We start from the raw sequence: 11,124 nt of genomic DNA, 5'->3' as shown, positions 1-11,124 counted from the left end.
GAAGATGCAAGGAGAAGGGAATGACAGAGGATGAGATGATTGAATGGCATCACCAACTCAATGGACATGAGATTGAATAAACTCTGGGAGTTGGTGATGGACAGGGAGGCCTGGCGTGCTGCAGTTCATGGGGTCACAAAGAGTCAGACATGACTGAGCAACTGAACTGAACTGATCTGCATATCTGAGATATCAATATTTTTCTCAGCAATCTTGATTCCTGCTTGTGCTTCATCCAGCCCAGCATTTTGGATGATGTACTCTGCATATAAGTTTAATAAACAGGGTGACAATATACAGTCTTGGTGTATCCTTTCCCAATTTTGAACCAGTCTGTTGTTCCCTTGTGTCTCTAACTGTTGCTTCTTGACCTGCATATGGGTTTCTCAGGAGGCAGGTAAGGTGGTCTGATATTTTATCTTTTTAAGAATTTCCACAGTTTGGTGTGTTCCATATGGTCAAAGGCTTTAACCACAGTCAATTAAATACAGATAGCTAATAATATTATCCCACAAGTTGTCAGGAGTTGAATATTGTTCCCCAAAACCCATGTCCACCCAGAGTCTCAGAATGTGACCTTATTGGAAATGACATCTTTGCAGACAGAATTCCTGAAGGTCTCCAGATGAAATCACTCTGGATTTAGAGTGAGCCTAAATCCAAAGACCTGTCTTTTAAGAGAAAGGTGAAAGAGATCTGCACACAGAGAGACACAGAAGAATGCCACATGAAGACTAAGGCAGAATTATGCTGCTACAAGCCAAGGAAGGCCAGAAGGTACCAGAAGCCAGAGGAGACAAGGAAAAATTCTCCCCAAAAGTCATTGTAGGGAGTCTTGCCGATGTCTCAATTTTGGACTTCTGGTCTCCAGAACTGTGACAGCATAAATTTCTGTGCCTTAAGCCACCAAGTTAGTGGTGATTTGTTCTGACAGCCGTATGACACTAATACAAGGGTGCAAACAGGCTTCCCATGCCCAAGATTACACTGTAATTATCAAAAGTTTTTAAGCTGCAGCTGAATCATTACGATTCAGCTTTGTTGCACAAATTTTTTGCAACAGTTTTTCTTCACTCATTTTTAGAAAGAAAAACAAAGATAAATGTCTCATGGTTCTTGCTGCCCACTTTAGCAGCATTTGAGGGAAGATTTTTACACATTTGTAATATACTAAAAAAAAAAAAAGAAAGGAACCAAACCAAATTCTGTTAATTTATTTTAAACATAACAAGATGTTGTAGAATTAGAAAAATATTCTTTTGTCTCTGACTTTATTCCCAGGCTGGTGTGGCCTGATTTTCACAGGTTCAAGAATGAATCCAGGTTTTAGAATGCCTGTATATTAGGCAGTGGGGAAGTTCTCTTCAAGAATAGGAAAGTACAAATGCGAAATTCAGCACAGGGCCTTGGAGGAGGCTGTGATAAGTGGCTTCACTATTTTTAGTATCTTTGCCTTTGCAGAGATGGGAAAATAATCAATAATACACATTATAGGTTTCTCAACTTGCTTCAAACCCAGCTGTTTTTTTTTTTAAAGGGTCTTGTCCTGAGGAAGAAAACAAAATAAAGCATAATTGAGCTTAAGAGTCAAGTCGCAAATGGTGTTCTCTTCCATAAAGCTTTGGTGTGTTGGGTAGTGAGGAAAAGCTTATTAACTTCATGGTCAACCCCAGTAGAACTATGCCCCTAACATCTTCCATTGGAAACTGTAGATACACTCTGCTAAGTTGTAGACTGAAGGTGAGGCCAAGAGAAAACCAATCATAAAGTGTGAGATGCATTACTGCTTAATACCTTTTATAGACATAAGGCAAACTGTTCCTGAAAAGACACATTTGCAGTGTGAAAAAGCACTTAAATAGATGACGCTATGGATTATCATATAGTTTAGATTTCCTGTCTTCTTGGAGAATCTTAAATTGAAGAAATTTTCCATTGAGCTTAACCTGAAAGCTAACGGCACAAGAATTCAGATTTGGTAACTGTCAATGACAGTTCATTTTCTTTCTCAGAAGAAACCAATCCTGTGGATACCTTGATCTTGAATTTCTAGCCTCCAGGCTGGGAGAAAATAAATTTCTGTTGTTTAAACCACCCAGTCCAGAGTACTATGTTATGGTAGCCCTGGCAAACTAATATAAGCAAACAATCAGCTCTCGCCAGGAATGAACAGTATTTCCACACTCCAAAGAAAATAAATATTTTCCTGGAGAAGTCAAAAGCAAAATCTGCTCAGAATTAGCTCTGGCCACACACACACGCACACACAAATACACTTTAGCAAAATGAACAATTTCTTTTCAGTTTACAATATCTGTTCTTCCAGCTGTTTAACAATTTTCTCGAAGACCCACGTGCACTACTTTAAATTAAATTTGTAAATAAAAGGAGTGAGGTGTGTGTTGGAGCAGGAAGGGGACTCAAAGCACACTGGGGAGACAGATTGCACCAGCTGAAGCCTGTTGAGCCTCAGCCTTAGCCAGTGGCCTATCAAACCTCTAAACATAGTGCTTCTGGAATCTTCCATGGGACCCAAAGAGTTGCTCAGCTGACTCTGAACTCCATTCATTAACATCATTTATTTTCCCTTTTATTTCATACTGCCTTTCATTCCCACTCCCTAGATAAATGTGTGTGTGTGCATGTGTGTAGGCTCAAATCCTTAGTGAAGTTGTATGAAGGGAGAGGCTGGCTACATTGCTAATGACTACAAAACACACCTGCTCCAGAAGTGCATGGAGAGAAGCAATGATGACATGCCTTCCTGAAACAGCAGAATTTTCCTGGATGAAAAGCAAAGTACTTTTCAAGACCATGTTTAAGGTCCCCTTTAACTTTCAAAATTCTCCAAGCCAGGCGTCAGCAATACGTGAACCGTGAACTTCCTGATATTCAAGCTGGTTTTAGAAAAGGCAGAGGAACCAGAGATCAAATTGCCAACATCTGCTGGATCATTGAAAAAGCAAGAGAGTTCCAGAAAAACATCTATTTCTGCTTTATTGACTACGCCAAAGCCTTTGACTGTGTGGATCACAATAAACTGTGGACAATTCTTCAAGAGATGGGAATACCAGACCACCTGACCTGCCTCTTGAGAAATCTGTATGCAGGTCAGGAAGCAACACTTAGAACTGGACATGGAACAACAGACTGGTTCCAAATAGGAAAAGGAGTATGTCAAGGCTGTATATTGTCACCCTGCTTATTTAACTTATATGCAGAGTACATCATGAGAAACCCTGGACTGGAAGAAACATAAGCTGGAATCAAGATTGCCGGGAGAAATATCAATAACCTCAGATATGCAGATGACACCACCCTTATGGCAGAAAGTGAAGAGGAACTAACAAGCCTCTTGATGAAAGTGAAAGTGGAGAGTGAAAAAGTTGGCTTAAAGCTCAACATTCAGAAAACGAAGATCATGGCATCTGGTCCCATCACTTCATGGGAAATAGATGGGGAAACAGTGGAAACAGTGTGAGACTTTATTTTGGGGGGCTCCAAAATGACTGCAGATGGTGACTGCAGCCATGAAATTAAAAGACACTTACTCCTTGGAAGGAAAGTTATGACCAACCTAGATAGCATATTCAAAAGCAGAGACATTACTTTGCCAACAAAGGTCCGTCTAGTCAAGGCTATGGTTTTTCCTGTGGTCATGTATGGATGTGAGAGTTGGACTGTGAAGAAGGCTGAGCGCTGAAGAATTGATGCTTTTGAACTGTGGTGTTGGAGAAGACTCTTGAGAGTCCCTTGGACTGCAAGGAGATCCAACCAGTCCATTCTGAAGGAGATCAGCCCTGGGTGTTCTTTGGAAGGAAGGATGCTAAAGCTGAAACTCCAGTACTTTGGCCATCTCATGCCAAGAGTTGACTCATTGGAAAACATTCTGAACCTGGGAGGGATTTGGGGCAGGAGGAGAAGGGGACAATAGAGGATGAGATGGCTGGATGGCATCACTGACTCGATGGACGTGAGTCTGAGTGAACTCCGGGAGTTGGTGATGGACAGGGAGGCCTGGCGTGCTGCGATTCATGGGGTCACAAAGAGTCGGACACGACTGAGTGACTGAACTAAACTGAACTTTCAAATATTATATCTCTGCATATAATTGTGGGTAAATGCCTTTTACTTTGCTCCTCTCCTCGCCCTATTTGCAGAGAGAATGAATTAGGAGCATGGCTGGTTAGGAAATCATTCTTGTTTATGTTGTTGGAAGGGAAGAGGGGTGTGAAGCCCCAAACAGATTAGCAGGCCCTAATAGTGATCAGCATTGAGGCTGTCCTCCGTGAAATTTGGAGGGAGGCTGTGCTTAGTGAAGGTGGCCGTGGGCTGCAACAGACTGGCCTTGGGATGCCTCACTGCTGTGCCCATGGGACAATTTGAGTGGAGAAAAAGCAAGTTGTCCTAATAGTTTCTTTATAAACATGCAAGTGTGTATGCTAAGTTGCTTCAGTCATTTCCAATTCTGTGCAACAGCATGGACTGTAGCCCACCAGGCTCCTCTGTCCATGGGATTCTCCAGGCAAGAATACTGCTTGCTGCTGCTGCTGCTGCTGCTGCTAAGTCACTTCAGTTGTGTCTGACTCTGTGCGACCCCACAGACGGCAGCCCACCAGGCTCCTAAGTCCCTGGGATTCTCCAGGCAACACTGGAGTGGGTTGCCATTTCCCTCTCCAATGCACAAGAATGAAAAGTGAAAGTGAAGTCGCTCAGTTGTGCCCGACTCCTAGCGACCCCATGGACTGCAGCCTACCAGGCTCCTCCGTCCATGGGACCCTCCAGGCAAGAGCACTGGAGTGGGTTGCCATTGCTCCAGATAAAAGGCTGAATACTAAACAGGGTATAAAATGACTGATTTTCTTTTCAGCCATAGGTGCATTTTGCTACAGTTTCCTTAGCTGAACTCGAAGTCTGAGAGTTTATTTCTAAAGATGTCCCTCCCCCACCCTCGTGGCTCTCATGGTTTTATAAATATGCAGACAGTATGGCATGTCTCTGAAGAACCCTGTGTCCTTTTCTCATGATTAGAGCTGAAAGACAAGCCAAAGGATTTTGAATGTAAATTCTTTGCTTTTTCATAGAATAAGTGCCTTTCAGTTTGACTTCTTTGATCAAAAAGTCAAGCTGTTATTAAACAGTGATTGTTGATAGTCTAAACAAGGAGGGAGAAGTATCTAGAATCACTATATGTTTAAAAAATATGAATCATTGAAAAAAAAAATGTTGACGGAAACAAATACCTTGAATCCTCAAAGTCACTGGAACAGAATTGTTGTGAATTCAAACAGGTGTAATTCCACAAAAAAAGGTCTGTGAGGGTGCATTTCAGCTCCACAGCAACACCTCCAATAAAAGCAAACAGGTTACTTGTTTAGCCAACTTGGGTATGGGACAATGTTGTCTGTTCATACATATGCAGCAGGAGGCCTGATTCTCACATTGCAAACACCGACTTGGGAACCAGGGAAAGTCATCTTCGAAGGTGGGACATGCAGTCTGCATTGTCTACCAGCGAGAGTGGCGCAGCAACTGGTAAGGGCACGGAGCACGTGGTCAGCAGGGACACAGCTCGGGCTCTAGGATGCAGCACATCCCTGCAGAGTTGGGGCTGGTCCACACCCAGGGAGCTGGCAAAACAGAGAAGGGACATTCGGGGTAGAGAGAGGGAGGAGACTCAAGTTCTTATGTGTAAAATGAGGACATTGGATCATATTGGTGTTTCCTAAACTATGAGTCATAAAAATCTGATTCTAGAGGTAAGTTTAAGAAGTCGGATTTAGTAAGTTAAATAGGATTTTTTACTTCTGTACTTTTTGGATTTAGTATATTGACGATATTGTGACTTCCTCCCCCTTCCCTCAGTGCAGATAAGACTCCAAGGGACAATGCTGAACTGATTAGCTCATTGTCTGTGATTCCTGGGATAGGATGAGTCCAGGAAACATGGGAGTGGGGGAAAGAGAGAGATCCTTGGCTCCTGCCTTCAGAATGCCCTCCATACCTTCCAAAGAGTAGGGGAAGCAGAAGGGTTCTTCGGTGTATTTGCAGTGATGTCAGGGGTTATCAATTTACAAAAACAAATGACACCAAACCTTTCTAATTAAGGTGAAACTTGTTTTTAGGTAGAGTGTGTACAGACCTGTGATGTATTGCTTTAGGGGCTGAAAAGTTAACTCCACTGCCTCAAAAGTCTTTAGCTACTAACAATGAATCCCTTAATTCCAGTCATGTTCTTTGCATCTTGTTAAAATGCAATATAATGCAATACCTCAGGAGAGACAGAGAAACCCTGAAACCTGCTATCATAAAAGTGTTTGGAGCTGGGACTTCCCTGGTGGTTCAGTGGCTAAGACTCCACACTTCCAGTGCCGCGGACCTGGGTTTGTTCCTTAGTCAGGGAACTAGATCCCATATGGTGCAGTCAAATAAATACATTTTTTAAAAAGTGTAAGAAGCTGACTCTGTCAGATCATTTTCTGAGGGAAGAGCTTGATTAAAAATATAGAAAGAAAGAAAGAAAGTATAAAAAAACTGGAATATTTGTTAGCATAGAGGAAAGGAAGCAGAAAGGGGATTGTAGAAATGGTGTAAGAGTGTTTCAGATTTTATTTAGTTGCACTGTCTCAGGTTGGCTTCCTCAGAAGCAGTGCCTGAAACAAGGATTCTTGTGGAAGAGATTTGTTGAGGGAATACTCTCAGGAGAAAGAAAAATTGGGAGAGCAAGAACTGACAGGAGAGCAAGGCTACTTGAGGAAAAGTTCTCCTGCAGACTAGGTTCAGCCGGGCCCCGAAGGATGCTCTGGGCCATAATTGTCCCACGGAGTTTTTCTCACAGGGAGGCAGAGCCCAGCCTTTGTGTCTCCGTGTCAGACAGTCTTTGGTTGCCAGCAGTTGCATCCCTTCCCGGGGTGGGGCACAACCTTCCTGACAGGACACTGTCACTCAGTTGAGACAGCTGTGCTTGGGAAGAGGGCGACTATCACTACCTCCGAGGCCAACGCTTCCAGCAGCTGGGACGTGGCTGCTGCGGTCAGCTGATGGGGATCTGGGCGGGACCCTGGCTGCACCCACAACACGCATGCTCAGAATTGACTGGGCTTGCCTAAGAAAATTCCACGTAACTGAAATAGCTTGTGACATATCCCTCCTTCTCTTGGAGTCCTGGGTGTTGAGTAAAGGTCTTCTCTGGTGATGAGAGGTTGACATTTCCTTGAGGGAACTTGAACAGCACTCTAAGCTTTTCTCTCAGTTCCAGTAATTATTAATTAAGGTTAAAGGCTTTCTGATATTTTCCCATCTGTCTAGGTTATTTTTCTTTCTTTCAATCAAAAGGATTTTTTTTAAAAAAGGTCCCTTGGCAAGTCTATATTTTCTTGAGCAATAGTAAAATTTATATTCCAAAAAGGTTGGGGGGGGGGGGCGGGTCCTTTCAAAAGAGAAGCTAATTTCATGGCATTCATTTTTTTCTCACTGATCTGCCCACAAAATAAGAAACCAACCAACCAAACAAACCAAAAAACACAAAGAAAAGGAAAACCTCTGTCTTTCAGAATTTCTTTACCAGAAAGCAATTCTAGACCAATTTCAAGGAGATTTCAAGGTAATCCTGTATAATTCTTAGAGTAAGCAGAGTAGTGTACTTCTGATTGTAAAGGTAATTTAATTAATTTGCCTAATAATTATTACTTAGCTACAAAGGCTTTCAAGCATATGCCTTGGAAAACTGTTAGGGCGTAGGTTTTCTCTTTTAAAAGCCTCCAGTTTGCTGTTTCTAAGTATTTATCAAAAGACAGGGGATGTTATGCTCAATCCATCCCCCTGTTTCTGCTGGTGTTTGATAGTTTATTTGGATGATCTGTGTATTTTGGTTACACTTTTAGTTCTCCTGAAAATTCATCAGGGGAAAGTCTGTGAACATTTCTGGAAAATTTTATCAAAAACTGTATGCTTTCTGGAAGCACAAGCACAGAGCCAGGAATCACAGCAAAGTCTAGGTCAATATGAAGACAAAAGACACTCCTTACATGTCTCTGTGAAGAGGGTTTGTCCATCACTCTCATTGGATTATATGATCCTTTTTTTAAAAAGTTATTTTTAATTGGAGCACAGTTACTTTACAATATTGTGTTGGTTTCTGCCATACAAAGTGAATCAGCCATAAGCATACATATGTTCCCTCCCCCTTGAATCGCCCCTCTCCCTAATTTTCTTTTATCACCCAAGAACCTTGCATACAAGAGGCACTTAAATTATAAAACTCCACTTCTTTCACCTGCTGGTCAGACAGTATTCTTTTTGATGGTGTGTGTGTATATTGCAGAAATGATGTCATGTGGCAAAAGCTGTTATTTTGTGATCTTTCTGTTCTTTGTGACTTATTTATAAAATCTATGCTTTTGATTTTCCAGGCTTTGGCACTATATTCAAAGATCAGCCCTTAGAATTCCAAAAATAATATTCCCCACATACTCCCACCCTGCCAGAAGAAAACTCTCCTATTTTCTCTCTCAAAAAAAGCCTGGCTTATGTAAATAAAAAGAGTGCTATGGCTTCCAAGCAATTGGGTCTGCTGTGAATTTACGAAACCCATGCAGCAATTTACTTGACTAAAGGTTCCCTCCCCTGGAAAGCAATGTCTATCTAAGCATTCCGGGGAAAGCCAGACTGCAGCCTGAATGGTGAGAATGTGCAAGGAAGAGCAGGGAATGGCAGCTTCCTAATGTGGGTGAATTTAATACTATCAGCAGAAATCGAATGTCGTGGAAATAGCTAGAGAGTTCCAGCAGGTGTGGGGAACTGGAAGTCGTCCTCACCAGCTGGCAGCACATCTCACTGGAAGATGACACAGCCCAGTGACTTGTTCTTCATCCCTCTTATGTGTCAGAGAGAAAACGGAGGTCCACAGATATAATCACTGTCAGTTTTCTTCCCTAATCCCCACTTCTAAACGAACCTCGGTTAGCATACATTCTTTCCTTTTTCTCTTCTGACTCAAATGATGAATAGTTCCTATTTCTGTCTAATGGCAAGCTTGAAAATGTCTAATTGTCTGTTAGGACGTGACGTAAATGTCCCCTCTCCTGTGACTTCTTGACTGGTTCAGCATCTGTCACATCTGTCTCTTGCTTCTGTGCTCCTCTGTCTTGGCCCTGCTCTCCCTGCTCTGGGTCTCTAGACACATCTCTCCCTCCCTCTGGAACATGAGCTACTCAAACATGGAGACTGCTTCACTTGTTTTTATCTTCAGATACTTGCATAAGATGCATGCTCCTTATAGGATTATAGAATAAATGATAGATTAGACACATGCTTCAAGGAAATTAATATGAGAAGGCTGCATAAAATGGACAGGAGAATGGAAAAATTGGAGATGATGATAACTATTGTAATAATCTAGTTGATAGGTGATGGGCGTTTAAATACACAGAAGTGACAGGTAGTAGGGCCATGCTGCAGACATGTAAGGAAGGGATTGGAGTCAGGGGTGATTGCAGGTTTGGGGAGCCATTGACAGATCATGATAATATACATTTATTCATTGATTCACCAAGTATACAATGCCCCTTTTCAAGCCAGGCACTATTCTAGGGACTGGGGATGCACAGATAAAAGAAATAAAACTAAAAATAAAAAGACTATAAATGCTGTTAGAAGAATCAAATTTAAGAGGAGAATAAAATTAATATAGTCAATTGTTTTTAGCTTGTCAAATTTGACAGTTGAAAACCTAGTCCTGGAGCTTTGGAAAGAGATCAGATACTTAGATAAATATTTGGAAGTATTTACACAAAGGAAATAGTTAATTTAGGATTCCCAAGGGTTAAGATTGTGGGAAGAATTAATGGGATGACATAGTCTTGTGAAATTTTAAAAATAGAACAGTCTTATGGACTCTGTGGGAGAGGGAGAGGGTGGGAAGATTTGGGAGAATGGCATTGAAACATGTAAAATATCATGTATGAAACGAGTTGCCAGTCCAGGTTCGATGCACGATACTGGATGCTTGGGGCTGGTGCACTGGGACGACCCAGAGGGATGGTATGGGGAGGGAGGAGGGAGGAGGGTTCAGGATGAGGAACACATGTATACCTGTGGCGGATTCATTTTGATATTTGGCAAAACTAATACAATTATGTAAAATTTAAAAATAAAATAAAATTAAAAAAAATAAAAAAATAAAAATATACATTTTGAAACAAAAAATATCCTATAAACATTTGAGCAAGAGAAAGAGAGTTTACCTTTTTGGGGGGAGCACAAGCTAAGGTATACTAAGCCAGAAGCTCAGATAGTCTTTAGGACTGGTCACAAATATTCTGGGTTTCTCTTCCTTCTGGGAACACACTAGGATTATCCATCCTCAACCCTCTTTGAATGAGATGAGACTGTGTGACTTGCACTGTTGAGTGGACTGATGTGGTTGATTCCCAGCTGGAAACTTGAAGCAACAGAGCACGGTTGGACTCCTGTGTGTTCATTAAAGAGCATATTTAGATGAAGCCCTCCGTTAGGCTGGGTCCCTGAGCAGAACCACTCTACTGATTTAGGTTGGACATGGAGCATAAGTGAAAAATAAACCTCTGTTATGTTAAGCCACCATGCTTTGAGATTTGTTTGTTTGTTACAGCATCAACCAAACTATCCTGAGTAACGCACAGCTTAACCTGTTCAAATATCCATATGCACCGGAACATTCAGAGTCACAGGTTCCTTCCATTTTATAGCCTTCCTGTATCCTCATCCACATGGTTAAAGATTATTTTCTAGCTCCACTTCTGCATTCCAGCCCTAAGGAAGAAACAAAGGGCAATCAGTTTACTTCTAGGGAAGTAAAGTTATAGTTAGTAGCTCTGGTGTGTCTGACTCTTTGTGACTCCATGGACTGTAGCCCACCAGGCTCCTCTGTCCATGGAATTCTGCAGGCAAGAATACTGGAGTGGGTTGCTATTTCCTTCTCCATGGGATCTTCCTGACCATGGACTGGGTCTCCCACTTTGCAGGCAGATTCTTTACCATCTGAGCCAGTAAGTTAAAGTTGTACATATTGTTCTTTCTCACAATCCAGTCACAAAAATCTGGCCACTCATCACATCCAATGGCATGGGAGACTGACAAAAGTAG

The 11,124-nt window shown here is 41.8% G+C and overlaps 1 long non-coding RNA gene across 2 annotated transcripts; it reads right to left on the bottom strand.

Moving 5' to 3' along the window:
- Positions 1-1,199: 1,199 nt before the first annotated feature.
- On the bottom strand, positions 1,200-10,791 carry LOC123327684. Of its 2 annotated transcripts, XR_006639638.1 has the most exons (4): positions 10,245-10,791; positions 5,442-5,630; positions 5,244-5,346; positions 1,200-1,546 (listed from the first exon to the last, which is right to left on the bottom strand). It is a non-coding gene; the product is annotated as an uncharacterized LOC123327684 (long non-coding RNA). The 2 variants fall into 2 exon arrangements; XR_006542344.2 differs by having other exon boundaries at positions 5,244-5,630.
- Positions 10,792-11,124: the final 333 nt, after the last annotated feature.

The sequence above is a fragment of the Bubalus bubalis genome, chromosome 10 (genome assembly GCF_019923935.1).
Source record: "Bubalus bubalis isolate 160015118507 breed Murrah chromosome 10, NDDB_SH_1, whole genome shotgun sequence".
NCBI lineage: Eukaryota > Metazoa > Chordata > Mammalia > Artiodactyla > Bovidae > Bubalus > Bubalus bubalis.
The sequence above is the reverse complement of the archived record's forward strand: the minus strand, read 5'-3'. Positions and strand labels throughout refer to the sequence as shown.